We start from the raw sequence: 24616 nt of genomic DNA on the forward strand, positions 1-24616 counted from the left end.
TCACACTTTGGGAGCCCAAGTGGGTGGATCACCAGTTCAAGAGATCAAGACTATCCTGGCTGACACGGTGTAACTCCATCTCTAGTAGAAATACAAAAAAAAAAAAAAATTAGCCGGGGCATGGTGGTGGGTGCCTATAGTCCTAGCTTCTCAGGAGGCTGAAGCAGGAGAATGGCATGAACCAGGGATGCGTAGCTTGCAGTGAGCTGAGATCGCACCATTGCAATCCAGCCTGGGCAACTGAGTGAGACTCCTTCACAAAAGAAATAAAAATAAATAAATAAATAAATAATTAAGAAAATAATCTAGATCAGATCTAGAAATGGATTAACAGTGGTCAAATATCATAACTCTTGACTTATAAGGCCAGCTACTTTATAATGATTCTTGTTGATATTACTCTGCGGACATCATAGAAATTGTTCAAGTATCAGTAACACTTTATTCAAATCATGTGCAGGACTAGCAGGTTGATAGTATAGAGGTTTATGCCTGTGTTTCTTTTTCTCCATGAGAAACCCAAACACCTGAAATACAATGAATATAGTATTATTAAGGATTGAGACAAAAACTGTACTTTTAAAACACATCACTAAGGAATAAATAAATCTGACAAAATGGGTGGATATGTTAAGTTTATTACAGAAAAAAATGCAGATGATCTCTTAAAATAAAACCAAAGACTAAAGAGAAAGCATCAGAGTATTCCTTTTTTCTTTCCATAAATTAAAAAATAATGGAAGTGTAGTACTCTATACAAAATTTAAAAGGTACAAAAGAGCAAGTTGAAAAGTTAGGTCTCCCTTCCAGACCACAATATCCACAGGCACGCCAGGATCCTTCGCTTTAGGAAATAATGTTACTGGTTTCCCATATGTCTTTTGAGAGTTTTTATGCCAGGACAGTGTATATATATATATATATATATATGTGTATAATTTTTTTAAGAATATAGTAGTACATGGCACACACTATTCTGTACCTCTCATTTTTTAATTAATATATTTGTAGATTATATCATATCAGTACAGAACTCCCTGTTCTCTTTTATTTTTAGCTGAGATATACATATCATACAATAAAATTTACAATTTTGAAGTGATTCAGAACTGGATATGGTGGCTTATGCCCATAATCCCAGCAGCTGGGGAGGCTGAGGTGGAGAATTGCTTGAGGTAGGAGTTCAAGAACAGCCTAGGCAACATAGTGAGACTTTAGACTCTAAAAACAAACAAATGAAATATACAATCCATTGATTTTTAGCTTACTAGCAAGGTTATGACTGTCAACACAGTGGGGGAGGCAGTGATGATAAAGGAAAATCCTATACGCTTTAGCAGTCACTCTCAATTCTTTCCTACTCCTCCCTTTGCAGTTACTAGTCTGCTTTCTGTCTCTATGGATTTGCATATTCTGGATATTTCATATAAATGGGATTATACAATAAAAAATGAAATTTCAGGAACACTAGAGAGAGATGACACGTTTCTGCTTTGTAATTTCACATCCTATGAAGGTTTAAAACATAATTCTACAAAAAAGTTGATGGAAAATCTTTATGTGCAAAAGTATCTTGTTAAATATAAGAAAATTATTTTATGGAGAATTCTTTTTTCTTATCAGGACCTAATCTTAAAAATTTAAACTCTACATGCCAATAGTATCTACTGTAATGTAATACAGTTTATTGTATGTATTCATTTTATGGATTTCTTACAAAAACTTTTCCCACTGGGGAAATTAGAACATTGCTCTACATACATTGAATTTCCAATTATTATCTTATTTCTCACTTATTATTTTGTGATTCTGTCTTCTTTAACATTAAGATTATCATAACTGTGTTGTCACTTTCTGAATTGTCATATGTCTGTAATTTGTCTGTAATCTTAGTTTCAGTTCTACAATAGCATGCTCAAGGCCTGGCATGGTGGCTCATGCATTTAATCCCAGCATTTTGGGAGGCAGAGGTGGGCAAATCATGAGGCCAAGAGTTTGAGACCAGCCTGGCCAACATAGTGAAACCCCAACTCTACTAAAAGTACAAAAATTAGCCAGATGTGGTGGCATGCACCTTTAATCATAGTTACTTGAGAGGCTGAGGAAAGAGAATCACTTGAAACTGGGAGGTGGAGTTTGCAATGAGCCAAGATCCTTCCATTGCACACCAGCCTGGGCAGCAGTGAGGTTCTGCCTCAAAAAAAATGAATACATAAATAAAACAATGAAACATTCTCAAATATATATATTGTATATAATTATGTAACTTATTAAAATATTTGTCTTGTAAGTTTCATTGACATTAGGCACAATGTTATTACTAGCATTTTCTTCCAGTTTCCTCAACTTTTACCTGAATAAGAGCAAAACTTATTCCCAATTGTATTTTATATATCAATTCTTTATACTGTATTTAAAACATATATAATTATTATATCTAGAAATGTAAGACTTTTCTTCTAAAGGCTAGATTACAGCCTTATTATTTTGTAAGAAAAGCAGCAAAGGGCCGGGCATGGTGCCTTATTCCTGTAATCCCAGCACTTTGGGAGGCCAAGCCAGGCGGATCACCTGAGGTCAGAAGTTTGAGACAAGCAGCCTGACCAACATGGAGAAACCGCATCTGTACTAGAAATACAAAATTAGCTGAGTGTGGTGGCACATGTCTCTAATTCCAGCTGCTCAGGAGGCTGAGGCAGGAGAGTAGCTTGAACCTGGGAGGTGGAGGTTGTGGCGAGATAAGATCATTGCCCTCCAGCCTGGGAAACTAGAGTAAAACTCTATCTCAAAAAAAAAAAAAAAAAGGGAAAACAAAGCAGCAACAAATCAATGTATCAGAAGCATAATTTAAAAGTGTCTTTAGTATTACTTAAATGCTTTTTTAAAAACTTTCTCATCAAAGCTCCTTATAAATAATTATGATGGGTTTTCTTTGAAATGTTGTTGCCTTAACTGTATGAAACAATTCAAAATTAATGCTTTTAATGGATGCACAGTTAGAGTTGAAAATTGTAGTTATCTAGAATTTTTTCTTTGTTTATTGAGGATTTTATGGGTTAAAGTTGCTCTTCATTAATTTTGTATTTTATATTTCTGTATTTTTCAGAGTAGCCTGCCTCACATCAGTTGTGTTTCTAGTTTCTACCTATTTATTATGGTTTTGAATTGCAGTATTCAAATCAGAATTTTGGGGGTTAATGTTAATTTCAACTTTGTTTGCAATTTTGTATCTGTTTCATTTTTTTAGGGCAGGCCACCATACATCAGTTTACTGTTTTTAGTTTTAATTTATATTCTATAATTTTGTATGACAATTGTCAACTCTGTACATCTTAATACAGTGTGAGGCAAAAGTCAAGTATGAATCAGGTCTACTTCCTTTGTCAATATAATTATCTAAGTGTTTGCGTGTTTAAACATTACCACTATTTTGTTTATGATTTGTATATTTTTCTTCTTGGCTGGTGGCCAACAATTGATTCTGTCTAGGTGATATTCATGGAAATTGTCTTAATTTCAACATCTTTATCTTATAATATCTTAGTGTGAAAGAAACTGTTTTGTGGTTTGATGGTAAATTTTTAGAAAGTTTGTAGCTCTATCTCTGTTAGCTGTCTTATTTATTTTTAAGACAGAGTCTTGCTCTGTCACCCAAAGTGCAGTGGCACAATCTCAGCTCACTGCAACCTCCACCTCCCCAGTTAAAGCAATTCTCTTGCTTCAGCCTCCAGAATAGCTGGGATTAAAAGCATGCACCATGCCTGGCTAAGTTTTGTATTTTTAGTAGAAATGGGGCCAGGCTGATCTTGAATTTTTAATCTCAAGTGATGTGAATACCTTGGCCTCCCAGAGTGTTGGGATTACAGACCTGAGCCACCTACCCTTAGGTGTGGTTGTTAATTTTAATTGTAGTAAAAATACATAACATAAAATTGAGAATCTTAAATATATTTCTTATACAGTTTAGCCATGTTGAGCATATTTACATTGCTATGAAACATATCTGTAGAACTTTTTTCTGTTGCAAAACTAAAGCTCAATATAAATAAATAATACCCATTTTTATTTTACCACCTGGCTCCTGATGAAAACCGTTTCAATACTTTAGATATTACATGTAAGTGGAATCATAGAGTATCTGTTTTATTGTGGCTAAGTTTACTTAGCATCATGTGCTCAAGGTTTATCTTTATTTTGGATGTTTCAAGATTTTCTCCTCTTAAAGGCTGAGTAGTTTTCCATTACTTTTATATCACAAATTGTATTTATTCATTTATTTGGTGAGGAAAATTTGTTTTGCTTTCAAATATTTGCCTTTGTGAATAATGTTTCAATATGTATAGGTGTTCCAGTAACTATTTGCTCATATGTGCAAGGTTTTCATCTGTGCTACATTGTGTTTTATTGGAAAACGTCTGTCTTTATGCTAGAACAAAACTATTTTTATTACTGTAGCTTTGTAATGTGCTTTAAAATAAGAAAAGGTGACATCAATAACATTATTTCTTTTTTAAAACATTTTTGGGCTCTTTTTTATCCCTTGAGATTCCATATAATTTGTTGGTTATTTTTTCTATTTCTTAAAAAAAAAAGTTAATTTAAAAGGGATTGCATTGAATCTGCAGTTCACTAGGAAGTATGAATATTTTCACAAGATGAAGCCTTACAAACTTTGAACACAATCATGCTCAAAAGTGAGTTGTTTAATTTCCATTTGTGTTGATATTTTTGTTTTCTTCTGTTGTTGATTTCTAGTTTTATCCCATTTTGATCAGAAATAATAGTCTTTAATATTTCTATTCTTAAAAAATTGTGAAGTCTTGTTTTGTGGCCTCATAGGTGGTGTATCTAGGAGACTGTTTTATGAACTATTGAGAAAATTGTGTTCTGTTGTTGTGTATTCTGTATATTCTCATTAGGTCTAATTTTTTTCTAATGTTTTCATAATTTCTGTTTCCTTATTAATATTTAGGCTAGCTTTACTATTTATTATTTAAAATTTGAATTGAAGTATTCTACTATTATTATTTTTCTGTCTATTGTAATAATTATTTCAATGTTTGCTTTGTGCATTTGGAAACACTGGTGTGAAAAATTTATGTATATATATATACAGACACATATATATAATAAAATTTCATAAGTTCTAAGTGAATGAGCCCTCTTATTATTATTTAATGGCCTTCCTTGTCTTCTGTGACAGTTTAGACTAAAGGTTTATTTTTATTTTTGAGAAACAGTCTCACTCTATTGCCCAGGCTGGAGTGCAGTGGCACAATCTCAGCCCACTGCAAGCTCCATCTGCTGGGTTCACACCATTCTCCTGCCTTTCCTCTTGGGTAGCTGAGACTACAGGCGCCCACAACCACTCCTAGCTATCTTTTTGTATTTTTAGTAGAGGTGAGGTTTCACCGTGTTAGCCAGGATAGTTTCCATCTCCTGATCTCGTCATCCGCCAACCTTGGCCTTTCAAAATGTTGGGATTACAGGCATGAGCCACCATACCCAGCTGACTTAAAGTTTGTTTCATGAACTATGACTAAAATGTGTTTTGCCTAACATAGATGTGACCAGCACTGCTCTCATTTGATTTCCATTTACATCAAAAGTCGATTTTGATCTTACTACTTTCAGCCTAGTTTTGATATTAAAGCTAAAGTGAGTCAATTACGGAGAGGATAAAGTTGTGCTGTTGTTGTTGTTGTTGTTTATTAATCCCTCTCTTCAATTTACATGTTTTGATTGAAAAGTTAAGTTCATAAATATAAAGTTATGTTTTTGAAATTGAAGAACTTATTGTCATTGTTTAATCTGATTTTTACAGCTATGTGGTCCACTTTACCTACTCCTTTTAATCTTCCCTTTTGTGTTGATTTTTGTAGTGACATCCTTTAATGTATTTGTGTGCTGTATGTATCTCTGTAAATATTTTTCTTGCGGTTACCATGGGGATTTCATAAAACTTTTTTTTTTTTTTTTTTGGAGATGGAATCTGACACTGTTGCTCAGGTTGGACTGCAATGGTGCGATGTCAGCTCACAGCAACCTCTGCTTCCTGAGTTCAAATGATTCTCCTGCATCAGCCTCCCCAGGGCCTGGGATTACAGGGCACCACCACCATGCTTGGATAATTTTTTGTATTTTTAGTAGAGACGGGGAGTTTCACCATGTTGAGCAGGCTGGTGTCTATCTCCTGACTTCATGATTTGCCTATCTCGCCTTCCTAATGTGCTGTGATTACAGGCATGAGCCACCATGCCCGGCCAGTAACACTAATTTTAATTGCATACAAACATTCTTTCTCTTTCCATCCACCTCAAATTAATATTATTGATGTCACTAATATCTTTTTAAATTATATATCATTAACAAATATTTTTACTTATTTTTAGGCTTTTTAAAATTATATTTCATAATTACATATGTTTTCTGAACCATCATTTGAATTCATCAGAATCTTATTTTTGTGCCTGCATATTTCTTTTCCAGAGAGTTATGTACTTTCATCTAATTTTGTGATGCTATTTATCATCACTTCATTTTTGTCATGAGAAAATCTCTCTTTAGCATTTCTTGTAGTGCAGTCCTAGTGGTGATATGCTATTGCAGTATGTGGTCATCACAAAAAGACTTTACTTTTTCTTCATTTTGATAAATAGTATATCTGGATATAGTATTATTGCTTAAAATTATTTGTTCTTTCAGCACATTGACAATATTACCCATGTCCCTTCTGGCTGGCAAGATTCCTGCAGCTAGATTCACTGATTATCTCATAGAAGCACCCATATAAAAGACACATAGCTTTTCTTTTTTGGCTTTCAAGATTATCTACTAGTCTGTGACTTTCAAAACTTTGCTTATAATTTTTCTCATTAGGAATCTTTTTGTGTTTATCCTAGTTAAAATTTGTTGAACTTTTTAATTTTTGTGTTTTTTACTTAAGCTTGATAATTTCCCAGGCATTTTTTTCTTTTTATATTCTTCAACTCCATAATTTGCTCTTTAATATTTTTATGTTATTGTTTATGTTCTTATTTTCCTGATTTTATTTCATTGTCTGTGCTCACATTTTGCTCACTGAGCACCATTTAGATAATTATTTTAAAATTTTGTATGTAATTTATACCTCTCTATTTCTTTATGGTAGATTTCTGTGTATTTATCTTTTTTTAATATTATTTTGTTATATTACCCTAATACTTTGTATATGTTGTAATTTTTGGCTGATTATATTATATTACATTATATATGTCCATTAAACTTGGCCATTTAATATAATCACTGGTCACAGTTTTTACATAGAGGCTTTGTTCTGAGAGAATCTGACACAACTGGTTGGCCTAGAAATTCTGAAGTTCTCTCAAACCTTTTCTCAAGATTCATTTTCTTTTATTACAGTTGGTCTCAGCCAAACCAATCTGTCATTCAAAGTACACCACCATGTCTTTGAGCATTCTGAAGCCAGGAGTTGGGAGTCCACTCCTACATGCACCATGCTATATTGAGAAGGAGAAAGAACTGTCGTGTGTAAATGTACAAAACATTCCTTTCTTTTGGCGGGGGGGATGTGGTTTCACTCTTGTTGCCCAGGCTGGAGTTCAATGGCACGATCTCAGCTCACTGCAACCTCTGCCTCCCAGGTTCAAGTGATTCTCTTGCCTCAGCCTCCTTGGTAGCTTGGATTACAGGCATATGTTTCCATGCCCAACTAATTTTGCATTTTTAGTAGAAATGGGGTATGTCCATGTTGTTCAGACTGCATTTGAACTCCTGACCTCAAGTGCTCTGCCTGACTTGGCCCCACACAATGCTGAGATGACAGGCATGAGCCACCGCACCTGGCCACAAACATTCCTTCTTGTGAATGTGGAGGACATGCATGTCCCTGACAAAAAATTTTAGACTTTTTAAAAATTTTGATATGGGTTTGAGGGTATTCTAACCACTACTAGCTACAAGAAATCCTCATGTAATTTTGTGAACTGTTAAGCAACAGCATCCATCAGCATTAATAGCGTATATGAAGTGCATTTTTACACTGAGTTCTCCAAAAAGCCCTCAGTGTAGAGATGAGAAAACACAGGCTATGCAATTTCAAAAGGCTGCTGAACAGCACGTGGGTCAGACCTAAGAACCTTCCAGAGAGGGCTGCATGAAATTTCCTCTAAATTACCTGAAACACAGAAGCTTCTGACATTGAGTGCAAGAAACTGGAGAAGCCATATTTCCTCTCCATTTTGGAGACAGTGAACAGGGCAAGACAGCTTAGAAAGAATTAAATCAACAATTTTTTGTTCCTTTTTTTTTTTTTTTTTGAGACAGAGTCTCGCACTGTCACCCAGGTTGGAGTGCAGTGGCAGGATCTCTGTTCACTGCAAGCTCAGCCTCCTGGGTTCATGCCATTTTTCTGCCTCAGCTTCCTGTGTAGCTGGGACTACTGGAGCCTGCCACTACTCCCGGGTAATTTTTTGTATCTTTATTAGAGACGAGGTTTCACCGTGTTAACAAGGATGATCTCGATCTCCTGACCTCGTGATTTGCCCACATCAGCCTCCCAAAGTGCTGGGATTACAGGCATGAGCCACCATGCCTGGCCCTCCCTTTGTTAATATTAAAAAAAATCTTAAGAAAGAGACACAACATTTTCAGACCTGGTAAGAAGATAACTGCTGGGAGACTGCAAGATTGATGACAGAGTCAAATACAGAAAATCCATATCTATATTTAAAATAACAACTAATAAGTGACTTAAACATATCAGTTGGAAAAATGGAAATAAAAGAAACTGTGTTTTTATTGGCACCACAGACATGAGATTGTAAGAAAATTAAAAGAATGTTAATATCTAGGAGAGGCTGGGTTCAGAGAAGCAGCTTTATTCAGGGACTGTCGATGACAATGTACTTGCCATAGACCTTGTGGAAATTTATCTGGCTGAAGCTTTTAAAATTTTACACATGTATTTCCTTTTACCCAGTAATCAGTTTCCTGGCAATCTACCATTAATACATATCATGTTCTTAATTTTGTCCCTTCTCTCAAATTTATATGTTGATATTCTAATATTTATATGTTGACATTCTAAGGCATATATAATGTAGTTAGCCTCAAATTGTGAGTGAATGTGTGTTTGGACATATCATTTTTAAAGAGGTGACTATGATTAAGTAAGTTCAGTAAAGTGGACCGTAATCTAACATGACTGGAGTCCTTTTAAAAAGAGTAAAGACACAGAGGCTCAAGAGAAGACCCTTTGAAAACATAAACAGAAGGTGGTCAATTAATCTCAAGTAGAAAGGGGCATTAGAGAAACCACTTCAGCCAATAGCTTGTTGTTCAATTTCTAGCCTCCAGAATTATGAGAAACTCAGTTTCCATTGAGAAACTCAGTTTCCAGTACATGGTACTGGATTATGGAAGCCCAAGCAAACTGCTACAGCCAATCGTGACACACAGAGACGTTTTCTTCATTACAGCTAAAATGAAAATAGAATGTTATCATGGCAGGCTCTAACAACATTGAAAGGCTAAGCCACTCTGGGGAATAACCTTCTTTTATAGAACATTACAAAGACATGTGAAAGCACAGCTTCTACACTAAAGGCCTACAGGGATGAGCTATCTGACGTGACACATTGCAGGCAAATGCAGGGAACAAAGTAACCTCTTTTTCATGTAACCTCTTCCCTATTTTTGTGTAAAAACCTCCCTAGGAATAGTGGTGGCTTTTAAGTCTCAGAGAAAGTCTGGCAATACAGTGAAGCTGCCTGCTACAGATGATAACTGGGGTAAATAATTAAAACAATACAAACTGTAGCAACAAGAATAAATATAGCCTAGTGTAAAGTAAAAACAACACAAAGGCCTCCTCTGGTATTTCTAGAAGTATATGAACAGGGAATTTACATCTAACAAAGTTGCCATTGGGACTAATGAAGGCCACATTTTTGGCAGCAGAACTTTGGGTCACTCTGAGAAAAAAGCTCTAAGACAGAGCCCAGAGACAGTCCATATTTGTGTCTGGGTTTTGGACCCATCCTGGCCTTGTCAGGCCCCTGTCTGTAGACATTCCCATGTGCCTGCTCTCACCATAGCTCTCTGTGAGACATTCTTGGTGGTAAGGTGAAATTGCCCCTTGTCCAAGGTGATGGGGACTTGAACTCATCACACAGCTTCTCATTGATTTTGACACATTTCATTAAAGAGAATGCCCAGCAGCCAAGCCAAGCCAAAAAAAAAATATATATATAATGGTCTCCCTTGTTTTTACCACAAGGTGACATCCCCATTGTAAATTTTGCTCCCAGCTGGGTGTGGTGGCTCACGCCTGTAGTTCCAGCAGTTTGGGAAGCTGAGGCGGGTGGATCACAAGGTCAGTGGACTGAGACCATCCTGGCCAACACGGTGAAACCCTGTCTCTATTAAAAATACAAAAAAAAAAAAAATAGCTGAATGTGGTGGCAGGAGCCTGTAGTCCCAGCTACTTGGGAGGCTGAGGCAGGAGAATGGCATGAACCCAGGAAGCAGAGCTTACAGTGAGTGGATATTGAGCCACTGCACTCCAGCCTGGTGACAAAGTAAGATTCTGTCTCAAAATAAATTCTGTTCCCCAGATCAGGCACATAGGAACATCTTCATAGACTCACAGCACATGAAAAAACCAGAGGACAGCTAAAGCCTTGGGATTCACATCTGAGTAGACACACTTGGTCCCCAACACTCAGATTTTTATTCAACCAGCCATGACCTGGGTGTGGACATGACAGACTCACCAGAGTTCCAACACCTGACAACCTGCACCTGCCAGGAAAAGCCCCTTCCCTTCCTATTCCCCATGCAACACATGGTTATGGGGGGCCAGATGGGGTTTCTCAGATTAGATGACAAAAGAGGTCTGGCATGGACATATCTGCTCTGGGCTACACTGCATTACCTGTGGGTGCCTCTTGCCAAATGGACACAGGTATCAAGGATGTGGGCTCAGCCAATACCTGTATTATTTTAAAAGGCTCTCACTTTGGACCCTTCTAAGGCAACAGCTTACGAATGTCACCATGAAATAAGAACATAGTGTTCTCTTAAGCATATCCCACGAAATGAGCTATGTACAGGGCTGTCTCTAGAATGTGGGTGTCTAGTTTTCAAAGTTTCACAAGAGGAGTGTGTTAGTTCTTCAAGTTTCCATCATCCCCTGAGCCCTTTTCTTCTATAAATGTATGCAAAGTCTCTGCACAGCTGCTGATTACTCACCTTCCTATCCATGTCAACTCTTCATCTGTATGCAATTATGCAAACACACAGCCCCTTACCCCCTGAAAATATCTAAATACAGCCAGGGCCCCAGGTTTGAGAGAACAGAGCTGGATTAGAAAATTCATTTTCTTCTCATTTCTGTGACCATAAAAGAATCACTCTGTTTCAAGTCTCTCCAGCCCTGAAATATATGCACATTGGGGATTATGCTAGCATCTACTTCCAAGCAATTTCTTTGAGAATATATGAGACAGAGTGGATAAAATTCATTTAGGTGCAGTGGCTCATGCCTGTAATCCCAGCACATCAGGAGGACAAGACAGGTGGATGGACTTAAGGCCAAGAGTTTGAGACCAGCCTTGGCCAACATGGCAAAAACTCAGGAGGCTGGGGTTGGTGAGTCGCTTGAACCAGGGAGGCAGAGGTTGCAGTAAGCTGAAATTATGCCACGGCTCTCCAGCCTAGGTGTTAGAGTGAGACTTTGTCTCAAAATAACAATAATAATAAAAATGATAAAAAGATTAGCTAGGTGTGGTGGTTCATGCCAGTAATCCCAGCTACTCAGGAGTCTGAGAAAAGGAGAAGATCACTTGAGGCCTGAAAGTTTAAGGCTGCAGTCAGTCATGACCCACTCTAACTTGGGCAATCCTGTGAGAAATACAGAAAAGAAAGAAGGAAAGAAGGAAAGGACGAAAGGAAGAAAGGAAGGAAGAAGGAAAGAAAGAAAGAGAGAAAGAAACAAATGCGGGCAGATCACGAGGTCAGGAGATCAGGATCATCCTGACCAACATGGTGAAACTCTGTCTCTACTAAAAATACAAAATTAGCTGGGAATGTTGGCGTGTGCCTGTAAATTCAGCTACTCGGGGGGCTGAGGTAGGAAAATCACTTGAACCGGGGATACGAAGATTGCAGTGAGCTGACATCACACCACAGCACTCCAGCCTGGTGACAGAGCTAAAAAAAATAAAAAGAAATAAAAATAAAAATGAAAAATAATAAAAAGAAAACTGCAATTCAAGCTTGGCCGCCATCCCTTGTGCATCTCATAGTGGATCTACCCATTTGTCAACTCTGAGATCTATAATTGCCATCTTTTTTTTTTTTTTTTTTTTGAGATGGAGTCTCCCACTGTCACCCAGGCTTGAATGCATTAGTGTGAGCTCCTCCGCCTCCCAGGTTCAAGTGATCCTTTTGCCTCAGCTTTCTGAGTGTCTGGGATCACAGGTGTGTGCCACCATGCCTGGCTGATATTTGCATTTTTAGTAGAGATGAATGGGGATTAGCCATGTTGGCCAGGCTGATCCACCCATCCTTTTTTTTTTTTTTTTTTTTTTTTGAGATGGATTCTTGCTCTGTCACCTGGAGCAAAATTGTAGTGTCCTGATCTTGGCACACTGAAACCCCCACCTCCTGGGTTCAAGTGATTCTCCTGCCTCAGCCTCCCCAGTAGCAGGGATTACAGGTTCCCAACACTGCACCCTGCTGATATTGTATTTTTAGTAAAGACATGGCTTCACCACCTTGGCCAGGCTGGTCTTGAACTCCTGGCCTCATGGTCCACCCACTTCAGCCTCCCAAAGTTCTGGGATTACAAACGTGAGCCACCCCCACCCCCAGCCACACTCATCTTTAAGATGACAACACTGTACAGTAGTTTAAGAAAACAGGATGCATTTATCGAATTCTACACACGTTCCTTCCTTGTTGGGTTTGTGTAATTTTGGTCACCAGACAAGGAGATACACTTTCCCCCACATTTTTCTTTTTTTTCTTTTTTTCTTTATTTTAATCTTCCCACCTTGGCCTCCCTAAATGCTGGGATTGCTGGGATGAACCACCATGTCTAATTGTCCTAAAGAGATATCCATTGAAAGTAAGAAATAGAGAGGTCCTTTCAGTGATTTGATTGATTGATTGATTCAGAGACAGCGTCTCACTCTGTCATCCTGGCTGGAGTGCAGTGGTACCAGCATGGCTCATGCACTGCAGCCTGGACACACGTTAGCTCAAGCAATCCCTCCTCCTCAGCCTGCAGAGTAAAGTAACTGGGACCAGAGGCACACGCCACTGTGCCCAGATTATTTTTAAATTTTTTCTACAGAGTCTCATCACATCATTGCAATCCTCCTGTACCAGCGTTTCAGAGTGCTGGAATGATGGGTGTGAGCCAATTTGCCTGGCCTCCCGGTAATCACAACCATGACTAGTGTACTGATTTTTCTTTTTCCTTTCTTTTTTTTTTTTTCTTTCTTTCTTTCTTTCTTTCTTTCTTTCTTTCTTTCTTTCTTTTTCTTTCTTTCTTTCCCTTTCTTTCCTTCCTTCCTTTCTTTCTTTCTTTCTTTCTTTCTTTCTTTCTTTCTTTCTTTCTTTCTTTCTTTCTTTTTTCTTTCTTTCTTTCCTTCTTTCTGACAGAGTCTTGCTCTGTGCAAGGCGAGGAGCATCACCTTGGAAGCCACAGTACTGTGTTCCAAAGTCCCATTCACATGCACAAAGCTTTATTCCCTTCCTGAATTCCTAGCTGGTGACTTCCATTGCTTCAAGCTTCTCTCCATTCAGAAGCTTTTGCAGGAGCCACCCCACCCAAAGACTGGGCGGTGGGATGGGGATAGAAATTCAGTCTCCCACCTTTTCTAGCTTGGCCACAACATCCCCTCCCCCCCACCACTTACTCACCCTTTGAGATCACCCACCTCCACCACCTTGGAGGCTGACCTCTTACTTTACTTTATGTCTTTCTTCGTTTGTTGGGCTTGAGTAAGGGATCCAGGGGTGAGAGTGTGTGTGGGGAGGGATTTGTGTGCTGAGGATATAGGGGAGTGTCCTAAGGATTGATTTACTCTCATGCCTCCTTTATCACCATCACTGTATAAGAAACCAGCAATACACTAAATACTGCATGTTCTCATCTGTAAGTGGGAATTACATAATGAGAACACGTGGGCAGAAAAAGGGCGACAACAGACATGGGGCCTTACTTGAGGGAGGAGGAGTGGTAGGAGAGACAGGTTCAAATTAAAACATGAAAACTGTCTGGTATTGCACTGAGTACCCAGGTGATGAAATAATCTGCACTCTGAAACCCCCAGTCAGAAGTTACTTATATAACAATCTTGCACATGTATGCTTGAACAAGAAATAAATGTTGAGAAAGAGAGAGAAACAAAACCAAACACCACCTCATTGACCTGAGACAGGGGTTATCCGGCCTTGTAGGGGACATTCAGTGACAATGTAAGAAAGCCACAGTTAGCCCCATGCAACATATTCTGCCACTTAAGGGATCAGAAACTGTAAATAACCGTAGGTTCTAAAGGGGAAAAGGGAAGGAAGACAGGCGGGCATTTCAGTAGTCTTTTCCTTTTTTTTTTTTTTTTTTTTTGAGACTGAGTCTCTTTCTCTGCTGTGCAGTCTGGGGTGCAGTGGCACTATCTCGGCTTACTGAAACCTCTGCCTCCCGGGTTCCAGTGATTCTCATGCTTCAGTCTTCAGTAGCTGGGATTACAGATGCACACAGACAAAACCAGCTAATTTGGGTATTTTTAGTAGAGACGGGGTTTTGCCATGGTGGCCAGGCTTGTCTCGAACTCCTGACTTCAAGTCTCCTGGCCCTCCCAAAATGCTGGCATGACAGGTGTGAGCCGCCGAGATTTCAGCCTTTAAAAGCACATGTTTTGCCACCTTTCACTGTGGACCTTATGTTGTGAATGGTGTGTCATTTCTGCTATAGGTTGACTCCCTTAGTTCCCTCTCCTCGTTAGTTACTCATTTAACTAATTTAGTTATGTTATGTTTTGTTTTGTTTTCTATCTTCTTGGCTTTTAGACGGTGTGGTTACCACAGCTGTTGTCGGTGGCTAGCAGACTGTGTGTCACCCCAAGTTAGAATCCCACTGGGAAGGGAGAAATGGATCAGGGTATCTAGAGACTTTTGCCTTGGGAGACTGTCATTTTTCACTGCTCACAAAAAAGATCACATGGGGGCAGGGAGAGTGCTTTGTCTTCCTCCCACTGAAGGTTTATCTGAAACCTCAACTTGTCACAGGCAGATGAATAAAAGAATAGGCAGACATGTTTCTGGGACCTGTCTTCACGGGGGTCTACAGAACGAAGGCCCCAGGAGGATGGGGAAATTGTCCATGTCTATGCTTGAGTTTCACAGGGTGTGTTTTGTTTGACTGTAGGTCTTCAGTATCCCCATTCTGGGGAGGGCCCCGCACCTTCCACCAAAGGAAGGAGTGCCATGCTTAGAGAGGATGAGAGAAATCTAGACAGACAGGCCGTGCTGGGCTTCCCCACTCGGTGTATGATTTCGGGAGGTCGAGGCCAGGTCTGCACTTGGATGGAAGGAGCATGTTCAGAGTTTTCCCCCTGTCTCTTATGGAGTCTGCTTCTGGTATTTCCCTGACAAACTCCTCAGTTTAAAAATAAACGGTTAAACAAAATCTTATTTAGTGAAACCAATTGTGAAGGCAATGAGGAAGAAATCTCATTATTGTTGCATAAAATTCTGTGCACTTGGTGGGGCACGGTGGCTAATGCCTGCAATCCCAGCACTTTGGGAGGCCGAAGTGGGCGGATCACCTGAGGTCGGGAGTTCAAAACCAGCCAGACACATATGGAGAAATCTTGCGTGTACTGAAAATACAAAATTAACCGTGGGTGGTGGCGTTATGCCTATAATCCCTTGTACTCAGGAGTCTGAGGCAGGAAAATCGGTTGAACCTGGGAAGCAGAGGTTGCAGTGAGCACAGGTTGTGCCACTGAACTCTAGCCTGGGCAACAAGAGTGAAACTTTTGAGTGATTTCTAGTAAATGGCACTGTATCGCTGCCAGGCTAATATGGCGGTGATGGTCTCGTGGAGAGACACTGCTGGGAGTGATGTGTAGTGTGCGGACTCCGATATTATTGGTCGGATGTGGATGCTCCGGGATTCACCGAACTAGATTTTTGACTGATTCACGACAGAGTGGCCTTTGGGGAACACGATTGAGAAATGGGTACTTCAGGAGTGAAAACTGGCCCCAGGACAGGAGGGAATGTGGTATAAGCTGTCCTCTCCGGGAAATCCAGGCTGTGTCTGGGAGCGTGGATTTCATGGACTTTGTTCCACTGTGACAGGTATAGACACTCTGAGGTCCTGGGTCTGGAGTATAACCTGAAACGCTATGGAATGGCCTTAGATAGGCCCCACCTCCAGCCCTAGCCTCCATCCTCACACCTGTGACCCCATGGTCCACTTTTCTCTCTGGGGGAATGGAAGTTCCAGAAGATTCCATGGGCAGGAACGTAGGCTGTGTCCTCGGTGGGGCTGTGGTCGCCTTGTCATGGGCATTGCCTGGGAGTACTCCCTGGGACCGGAAACAACCTGATGTGAGAGGGATCTGGAAGAGGCCAGTGACTGGCGTGTGCCTCTTCCGCCCCTCCTCCCCAACCTCCACCCTGACCCAGAAGGATGCATCATTCCTTTCTTTTCCGTGCTGTCTCACACTTGCAAGCCTCGGTTGTCTTCAGGCATCACCTAGCGGCCTCTGTTATTGAAAGTCGAGGTAGCACGGTGGGAGGTCTGGCCGACTTCACAGAGCCTGGAGCAACTGGCTTCCCTCCCTCCCTTCTGAAGGCTCCTCACTCTCTCCCTCGTTCTAGGGAACTTCCGCCCTGGCGGGGCCCCTGTTCTTTTATCAGCGCATTATTTTTTCTTCATGTGTTGGTTTCTTTAATGCTAATAGGCTCTTCCACTTTGGCTTCATGTGGGGTGACTTTAATTTTTAAGTCACCACCCGGACCCCCAAGCCATTTTACCTTAATTTAGCATTAGGTGGGTTTCCCCCAACCCCCACAACTCCCACACCTTGCTTGGAAACGATCTAGAGTCACCCGGGTGTGCCTCCGTCTTCTCTCCCCTTCCCCGACCCCTCGCCAGTGATCTCATTCTCACGAGGCTGACATTTGCATTGGTGGTCAGGCTTCACTCATTGGCCACAGTTTTTGAAGATGGGGACGGCACAGTCCCACTTCCCTAGAGGCAGCTTGGATCAATGGCATAAAGCTTGACCCACGTGGACAACTGGACCGGCAGGTGGGGCAGACTGCAGTTATGAGTTTTTTCCCCCTTTGCTCCTCAGGCCTCTCTCCCTAGGAAAGCTACATCCGGGCTGGGTCTCAATCACCTTTTATCTGGATGTTTTATTTTTTATTTTCTCCTCTCTCGGGCCAGCATATTTTCAAAATGGGAAGGGCCTCATAGCTCTACCCTGGGCCTATTAGTATTTGCCCAAAATAGAAATGCTTTCTACAAAGAATTTTGCTGGTTTAAGATTTCATGAGACAATGCTTTGGCCCGTGTTTGTTTGCTTGTTTTGTTTTGTTTGCGTTTTTTCCTTTTCATGTTTATTTACAGCTGAAGTAGAATTCACCAATTTTTAGGAAGATGTATATTTTCCCCAGGACATTTTAACTGCTGTTTTCTTCTGTTGTTAACTAGCACTTTTGCAAATCTCTCAACGTATGGTGAGAACGAGTTGATGTAAACTATAATTCATAACATCTTACTTTCTAAAAATCTGTAAGTGAGTGTTGCTGCTGCCGCTGTTGCTTTTGATGTTCTTGTTTTCAAAGCATACTCCGGCCACCGTTTATGGCATCAGAGCATTATAAAATACATGTAGTTAATTCTTGAGTACCCCGTTCCTCTTCCTCTCTCTCTCTCCCTCTCTCTCTCCCTCTCTGTCTCTCTCTCTCTCGTCTCTCTCACTCTGTCTCTTTCCTTGTCTATCTCTCTCTCCATCTCTCTCTGTGTCTCTCTCTTTCTGTCTCTGTTTCTCTCAGTCTGTCTTTCTGTCCTCTGTCACTCTTTCTTCATCCATGTCTCTCTCTGTCTCTCTCAGTGTGTCTCTCTTTGTCATTCTCTTTGTCTGTCCATCTGTCTCCCTCTTTCTCTATGTCTCTCCCTTTTTCTCTTTCTTTTTGGTGTCTCTGTCTCTCTCTGCCTCTCTCTCTCTTTTTGTGTCATTCTTTCTCTGTCCTATTCTTCACTCCCTGTCTTTTTTCTAGTATAGGCTCAGGTTGATCTAATCTAATCTATTACCAAGGCTGAATTCTTAACTTTAGAAATCCCAGGTTTGATTTTGATACAGAAAATTGTACAGAATTGGAGAGTTCATTTCTGGGCTTGGATATCTCATAGATGTTACATACTAGTGAAAATCCAACCCTAAAATCTGAGTTTGTTTTCACTTGCCTCGGCTGTGACCCAGACATTCTGTCTCAATAAATCGTACTTCTTTTCACATAGGAAGCTAGGAGGGTTTTCTCAATCTGTATCCCCCATGTCCTAAACAGCTCGTGACCAAGCTCTGTCCATTGTGTCTAAAATATATATCTCCAAACAATTCTCTCAATTTCCAGAACTCCCATGTCCCCTTGTGGAACCACTGACTCTTTGGAAAACCTCCCAGAAGTTGTTTCAGCTTCTTGGATAGGAGTTCTAAGCCTGCTGAGAACTTTCCTTCCCAGGATTCTGTGTGAACAAAAGTGCCTCTGCTAGGAACTGTGATCCTGGAGACCATGATTGCTAGCACTGAATGACTCTCTGGAAGAATGCATGGGACTCCACAAAGCTGACCACCCACAAAGAGGTCAAATGCCTACCTCTACATTGGCCTGTGGCCTCCACCATGCATCCCTCTCACTGTCACCATCTCACTGCCCAAGGCACCCACTCCAGGGAAACTCCTAGGAGGGCAGCCTTCCTTTGCTTAAGTCCAATGTGACGGCAACCTCCACCTACATCGTCTCCACTACACTGTGAAGATGTGGAGAGCAGGGCAGAGAAGAGAGCAGAGCAGAAGGCAAGACATCCTGACAGTTGATGAGTTCCCTAGACTCTGACAAAACCAACCATGTCCCATGTCTCTGGCACATGCCGGACACCACCACTCTCTCCCCTCTTCTGTCCACAGCACCCCCCACCAGCACACACGCTGGAGGTTACAAAACCACGCGGTGTGAGTACAGCTTGACATTCTTCTCATGCGAGTGTCTGGATCATTGTTCATCTGCCACTGCATGCTAGGAAACAGATTCTCTCATTTCCATTCAATGGAGTGAGAGCCCACACGTTTCACTAGGAGTTCTGTAGACAACCCAATTATCCCGCATGGGTGGCTACAGACTAGAAGTGAATATCGCTTCTTGAGTTCAGGGGATTCCTTGGGCTGTCAGGTTTGTGGGACTACCTCTCAAACCCTCCCTTGAGGCCACAAAATAGTTTCCAACCTATCCCCTGACATTTCCCCGCTGCTTAATGTATCCTGTCAATAGAGCCTAGCGTGACACTTTGAGTTAAACACATTCATTGGCTTTGTTTGTTTGTTTCTGAGATGGAGTCTCACTCCGTCCCCCAGGCTGGAGTTACAGTGGCTTTGCCTTTTGGGTTCCAGTGATTCTCCTACCTAAGCCTCCTGAGAAGCTAGGATTACAGGCACGCACCACCACACCCAGCTAAATTTTTGTAATTTTAATAGAAGTGGGATTTCACCATGTTGGCCAGGCTGCTCTGACAATCCTGAACTCGTGATCTGCCTGCCATAGCTTCCCAAAGTGCTGGAATGACAGGCATGAACCACCGCGCCTGGCCATCTTCATTGGTTTTAAATGGAGATTCAAGATACGAGCCACACCTCATTCTATGCCACAGAATGATTTCTTTATCCTACTGACTCAGGGAAGGCTAGCCGCCTGTCATCCATTTCCAACCAAGAGTCACCTCATGTTTGGAAAATTGATCCGCTTTCAAGTTCAGTGGAGGGATGTGGCATGTAGGATGAGGGATTGTTCCTTCTGACTTCATCTGCACAGTGGGGCCTAGGGATAGAACTCAATGAGGACCGATGGCTCCATCTACCCTGAATTCCATAGAACACTAACGCCGCGGAACACGGGCCTTGGCAGATCCTGGACCTTCCTGGCCCTTAAGACAGTGTCAGAAACCCCATCCTTTGCTCCAAACGACTGTGGCTTGTGCCTCTACAGAAACATTTGAAATCTATCCTCTACACGTGGCCACCTAAATCCACAGAAGTACAGGACATTTGGCCACCATTCACCTCCCCGCTTTAGAGAAAGAATGCTGAAAGTCTCGTGTGATTCTCCCTTGATTTGAGTTCTTCATAGGTCAAAGTGTAATGAGACCAGATGTATTAAGTCAGGCCAGGTGCAGTGGCTAACACCTGCAACCTTAACACTTTGGGAGGCTGAGGAGGTAGGAATGCTTTAGCACAGGAACTCAAGTCAAGTCTTGGAAAACACAGCCAAAACACGAAGTGCATTCCTATGTTGTCCCAGCTACTCGGGAGGGCAAATTGGAAGACTCACCTAATCTGGGGTGGTTGATACTGCAGTCAGCCATAATGGTGCCACTGCACTGCAGCCTGTGTGACAGACAGAGTAAGATTCTGTCACAAACAGATGGACAGTCAAACAGAGAACAGCTATATTATGTTCTTCTCAGGGTAGGAAGAAAAATAAGAGAATACAGCATTTATGATTTTTTATCTTAAATTTTAATCGATTTATTTATTAATTTTGAGTAAAGTTTATGAAAACAGCTAATTTTTGTATTTTTGTAGAGAGGAGGTTTCACCATATTGCTAAGGCTGTTCTGGATTGCCTGGGATCAAGGGATCCACCTGCCCTCAGGCCCTCAAAGTGCAGGGATGACAGGCATGAACCAGTTCCACTCACAGCACTGTTTTTTTTTGTTGTTGTTGTTGTGTTTTGTTTTGTTTCCCTTTCTCATTCACTTGTCTTTATGAGAGTTTCACTGCAGAGTGTTTGGCTGGCTTGTCAAATTCAATCTAAATAGAAGTAGAATGTAAGCATATGGTCTTATGGACTCTGAGGTGACAATTCCCTTGGTCTGTCTATCACAGGACCGTACACATAATGAATTAAAAATGTAACATTTACAATAAGTAATTTTGTTTTACAGAAATACGTGGTTGCACCAAAAACACAGAAATGATTCTTTTAAAAATTGTCTTAGTCCTGGTGGGTGTGCCACTGATTCTTTTTGTTTGGACCTTGACTGAGAATTTCCAGTCGGTCTCTCATTTCTGATTGGAAATTACAGGTGATCTAATGGTTGGGGACTTAAGCTATGTCTTCCAGGGGCCCTGGTTGAATAGTTGTGGGGACCACCTAGGAGAGTACAGCTATTGGGCATCACCTAGCAGACACTTTTACTCTGAAAACTGAGGCCTCAAGGAGGAGGGCACCTGAGGCTGCCTGCACACAGCCTGAGACAACTGTGTCTTCTTCATTGCCCCTGCCCCAACTTTCAAGTTCCTCACTCCATTGTTGCATAGCAATTGGCCACACCATTGATTGGGTCTGATTGTTCTTTGACCATATATAAAAAGCATGTGCCAGACATTGTGGTCCATGCCTGTGATCCCGGCACTTTGGGAGGCTGATATGGGTGGAACACGAGGTCAGGTCCTTCAAGATCAGCCTGTCCAGCATAGTGAAACCTGTTTCTCATGAAAATACAATTAGTAACGCAGGCATGGTGGTAAATACCTGTAACCCCACCTACTTAGAAAGCTGAGATAGGAGAATTGCTTGAACCCAGGCAGCAGAGGTTGCAGTGAGCCGAGATCACACCACTGCAATTCAGCACATGTGATACAGTGAGACTCCATTTCAGGAAAAAAAAAAAAAAAAAGTCACAACTAGCCAGGAAGGGAACAAAACTGGATGGAGAATGAGTCTGATGAATTGACACAAATAGGCTTCAGAAAATGGGTAATAAGAAACTCCTCTGAGCTAAAAAAAAGTTTGTTCTAACCCAATGTAAGGAATCTAAGAACTTTGAAAAAAGGTTAGACAAATTGATAACTAGAATAACCAGGTTAGAAAAGAACATAAATGACCCGATGGAGCTGAAAAATAAAGCATGATAATTTTGTGAGCATACAGAAGTATCAATAGCTGAATAAATCAAGTGGAAAAAAATCAGAGATTAAAAATCAATCTAATGAAATAAAGTGAGAAGACAAGATTATAGAAAGAAGACGAAAAAGGAAAGGACAAAGCCTCCATGAAATATGGGACTATATGAAACCACCAAATCTACATTTGATTGGTAATCTAAAAGTGACAAGGACAATGGAACCAAGCTGGAAAACACTGTTCAGGATATTATCCAGGAGAGCTTCCCCAACCTAGCAAGACAGGCCAACCTTAAAATTCAGGAAATACAGAGAACACCACAGAGATAGTCCTCGAGAAGAGGAATCCAGAGAAATATACATAATTGTCAGAGTCACCAACGTTAAAATGAAGAAAAAAATGTTAAAGACAACCAGAGAGAAAAGTCGGGTCACCCACAAAGGGAAGCCCATCTGACTAATATCATGGAATATTCAGTTTTTCACTACAGGCAGCAATGGACTCCGAAATTTCCCCTCATAGATTCTACAAAAAGAGTGTTTCCAACCTGCTGAATCAAAAGAAAGGTTTAACTCTGTAATATAAATCCATGCATCACAAAGCAGTTTCACAGATACTTTGTTTATATTTGTTATCATGGGAAATTCTGTTTTTCCCTATAGGCTTTGAAGGGTTGTGAAATGTCCCATTGTAGATACTACAAGGAGAATTTTTCAAACCCACTGAATCAAAGGAAAGGTTTACCTCTGTGAGATGAATCCACACGTTGTTAAGTGGCTTCATAGATGGCTTGTTTCTTGTTTTTATTGCAGGATACTCAGTTTTTCCCTGTAGGCTCTAATGGGCCCCAAAATGTCCCTTTGTGGATTCTACAAAGAAATAGTGTTTCCAATCTACTGAATCAACATAAAGGCTTACCTCTGTGAGATGAATGGACACAGCACAAAGCAATTTCACAGATACCTTGTTTCTAGCTACTGCCATGGAATATTCGATTTTTCATTATAAGCCTCAAAGGGTTCCAAATTGTCCCCTTCATAGATTTTAAAAAAAGTGTGTTTCCAACCTGCTGAATCAAAAGAAAGGCTTACCTCTGTCAGATGAATGGACACACCACAAAGCAATTTTACAGATACCTTGTTTCTAGTTACTGTCATGGAATATTCAATTTTTCATTATAGGCCTCAGTGAGTTCCAAAATGTCCCCTTCATAGATTCTAAAAAAAGTGTGTTTCCAACCTGCTGAATCAAAAGAAAAGTTCAACTCTGAAATAAATCTACAAATCCCAAATTGACTTCACAGATAGCTTGTTTCTGTTTTTTATCTTCAGTTATTCAGTTTTTTACAACAGGCCTTAATGGGCTCTGAAGTGTCCACTTATATATTCTACAAAAAGAGTGTTTCCAGTGTGCTAAATCTAAAGAAAGTTTATCTCTGTGAGATGAATCCACATATCACAATGAGGCTTCACAGGTAGTTTGTTTCTTGTTTTTATCGTGGGATACTCATTTTTTTCAATAGACTTCATGGGCTCTAAAATGTCCCTTCTTAGGCTCTACTAAAAGAAGTTTCCAACTGCTGAATCAAAAGAAAGGTCCATCTCTGTGAGATAAATCCACACGTCACACAAAGGTTTCACAGATAGCTTGTTTCTAGATTTTTTTTTTTTTTTCTGAGACAGAGTTTTTTCTTATTGACTAGGTTAAAGTGTAATGGTGTGATCTCTGCTCTCTGCTCACTGAAACCTCCACCTCCTGGGTTTAAGCAATTCTCCTGCCTCAGCCTACCAAATAGCTGGGATTATAAATATGCATCATAATGCCCAGAGCAATTTGTGTTTTTAGTACAGACAAGTTTTCTTCATGTGGTCAGAATGGTCTCAAACTCCTGACCTCAGGTGAGTTACCCTCATAAAGTGCTGGGATTACATGTTTTACCCACAGTGCCTGCCCTAGCTTCTAGTTTTTACAGCGAGATATGCAGTTTTTCAAAATAGGCCTCAATGGGTTTTGATATATCCCTTCAGAGATTCTACTTAAACAGCGTTTCTAACCTGCTGAATCAAAAGACAAGTTTAACTCATATTTGGATATCAATCCAAATATGACATAGATGTTTCACAGATAGCTTGTTCTAGTTTTCATAGCAGGATATTCAGTTTTTCACTATAGGTCTCAATCGGCTCTGAAATGTCCCTTTGCAGATTCTACAAAAAGAGTGTTTTGAACTGGCTGAGTCACAAGAAAGGCTTAACTCTGTGAGATGCCATACATCATAAAGTGGTTTCACAGATATCTGGTTACTAGTCTCTATTGCGGGATATTCAATTTTTCACTGTAAGTTTCAATGGGCTCCAAAATGTCTCTTAGTAGATTCTTTTCTTTTTTTTTTGAGATGGAGTCTCAC

This window comes from Pongo pygmaeus, chromosome Y, assembly GCF_028885625.2.
Source record: "Pongo pygmaeus isolate AG05252 chromosome Y, NHGRI_mPonPyg2-v2.0_pri, whole genome shotgun sequence".
NCBI classification, from domain to species: Eukaryota; Metazoa; Chordata; class Mammalia; order Primates; family Hominidae; genus Pongo; species Pongo pygmaeus.